This window comes from Arachis hypogaea, chromosome 19, assembly GCF_003086295.3.
Source record: "Arachis hypogaea cultivar Tifrunner chromosome 19, arahy.Tifrunner.gnm2.J5K5, whole genome shotgun sequence".
NCBI lineage: Eukaryota > Viridiplantae > Streptophyta > Magnoliopsida > Fabales > Fabaceae > Arachis > Arachis hypogaea.
Window position 1 is genome coordinate 140,143,784 of NC_092054.1, and position 2,311 is coordinate 140,146,094.

The 2,311-nt window shown below is 41.7% G+C and overlaps 1 non-coding gene across 1 annotated transcript; it reads right to left on the reverse strand.

Moving 5' to 3' along the window:
• Positions 1-378: 378 nt before the first annotated feature.
• Positions 379-486, reverse strand: LOC112781471 (small nucleolar RNA R71). The gene has a single exon (XR_003192247.1). It is a non-coding gene; the product is annotated as a small nucleolar RNA R71 (small nucleolar RNA).
• Between the last annotated feature and the right edge of the window lie 1,825 nt (positions 487-2,311).

Here is a 2,311-nt window from a genome sequence, read left to right on the forward strand (position 1 = left end):
AATAATGCAAGGAGAATGCTTGGTGACTTTACTGCACCAAATTCCAATTTACATGGAAGAAGCATCTCCATCCCTACCATTGGAGCAAACAATTTTGAGCTGAAACCTCAGCTAGTTTCTCTGATGCAGCAGAACTGCAAGTTTCATGGACTTCCATCTGAAGATCCCTTTCAGTTCTTAACTGAATTCTTGCAGATATGTGATACTGTTAAGACTAATGGAGTAGATCCTGAAGTCTACAGGCTCATGCTTTTCCCTTTTGCTGTAAGAGACAGAGCTAGAGTGTGGTTGGACTCTCAACCCAAGGATAGCCTGAACTCTTGGGATAAGCTGGTCACGGCTTTCTTAGCCAAGTTCTTTCCTCCTCAAAAGCTGAGCAAGCTTAGAGTGGATGTTCAAACCTTCAGACAGAAAGAAGGTGAATCCCTCTATGAAGCTTGGGAAAGATACAAGCAGCTGACCAAAAAGTGTCCTTCTGACATGCTTTCAGAATGGACCATCCTGGATATATTCTATGATGGTTTATCTGAGCTATCAAAGATGTCATTGGATACTTCTGCAGGTGGATCCATTCACCTAAAGAAAATGCCTGCAGAAGCTCAAAAACTCATTAACATGGTTGCTAATAATCAGTTCATGTACACTTCTGAAAGGAATCCTGTGAGTAATGAGACGCCTATGAAGAAGGGAGTTCTTGAAATTGATACTCTGAATGCCATATTGGCTCAGAACAAAATATTGACTCAGCAAGTCAATATGATTTCTCAAAGTTTGAATGGAATGCAAGCTGCATCCAACAGTACTCAAGAGGCATCTTCTGAAGAAGAAGCTTATGATCCTGAGAACCTTGCAATAGTAGAGGTGAATTACTTAGGTGAACCTTATGGAAACACCTATAACTCATCATGGAGAAATCATCCAAATTTCTCATGGAAGGATCAAAAGCCTTAACAAGGCTTTAATAATGGTGGAAGAAATAGGTTTAACAATAGTAAACCTTTTCCATCATCCACTCAGCAACAGACAGAGAACTCTAAACAAAATACCTCTAATTTAGCAAACTTAGTCTCTGATCTATCTAAGGCCACTGTGAGTTTCATGAATGAAACAAGATCCTCCATTAGAAATTTGGAAGCACAATTGGGCCAGCTGAGTAAAAGGATCACTGAAATCCCTCCTAGTACTCTCCCAAGCAATACAGAAGAAAATCCAAAAGGAGAGTGCAAGGCCATTGAATTGATCACCATGGCCGAACCTATAAGGGGAGGAGAGGACGTGAATCCCAAGGAGGAAGACCTCCTAGGACGTCCAATGATCAATAAGGAGCTTCCCTCTGAGGAACCAAAGGAATCTGAGACTCATCTAGAGACCACAAAGATTCCATTGAACCTCCTTATGCCCTTCATAAGCTCTGATGAGTATTCCTCTTCTGAAGAGAATGAGGATGTCACTGAAGAGCAAGCTGCCAAGTTCCTTGATGCAATCATGAAGCTGAATGCCAAATTATTTGGTATTGAGACTTGGGAAGATGAACCTCCCTTGTTCACCAATGAACTAAGTGATCTGGATCAACTGACATTGCCTCAGAAGAAACAGGATCCTGAAAAGTTCATAATACCTTGTACCATAGGCACCATGCTCTTTGAAAAGGCTCTGTGTGACCTTAGTTTAGGGATAAACCTCATGCCCCTCTCTGTAATAGAGAAACTGGGAATCTATGGGGTGCAAGCTGCTAAAATCTCATTAGAGATGGCAGACAATTCGAAAAAATAGGCTTCTGGACAAGTAGAGGACGTGTTAGTAAAGGTTGAAGGCCTTTACATCCCTGCTGATTTCATAGTCCTAGACACTGGAAAGGAAGAGGATGAATCCATCATCCTAGGAAGGCCTTTCCTAGCCACAGCAAGAGCTGTGATTGATGTGGACAGAGGAGAATTGATCCTTCAATTAAATGAGGACAACCTTGTGTTTACAACTCAAGGATCTCTCTCTGCATCCATGGAGAGGAAGCATAAAAAGCTTCTCTCAAAGCAGAGTCAACAAAAGCCCCCACAGTCAAGCTCTAAGTTTGGTGTTGGGAGGCCACAACCAAACTCTAAGTTTGGTGTCAAACCCCCATATCCAAACTCTAAGTTTGGTGTTGGGAGGTCTCAACAAAGCTCTGCACATCTGTGAGGCTCCATGAGAGCCCACTGTCAAGCTATTGACATTAAAGAAGCGCTTGTTGGGAGGCAACCCAATGTTTATTTATCTAATTTTATTTTTGTTTTTCATGTTTTCTTAGGTTCATGATCATGTGGAGTCACAAAAT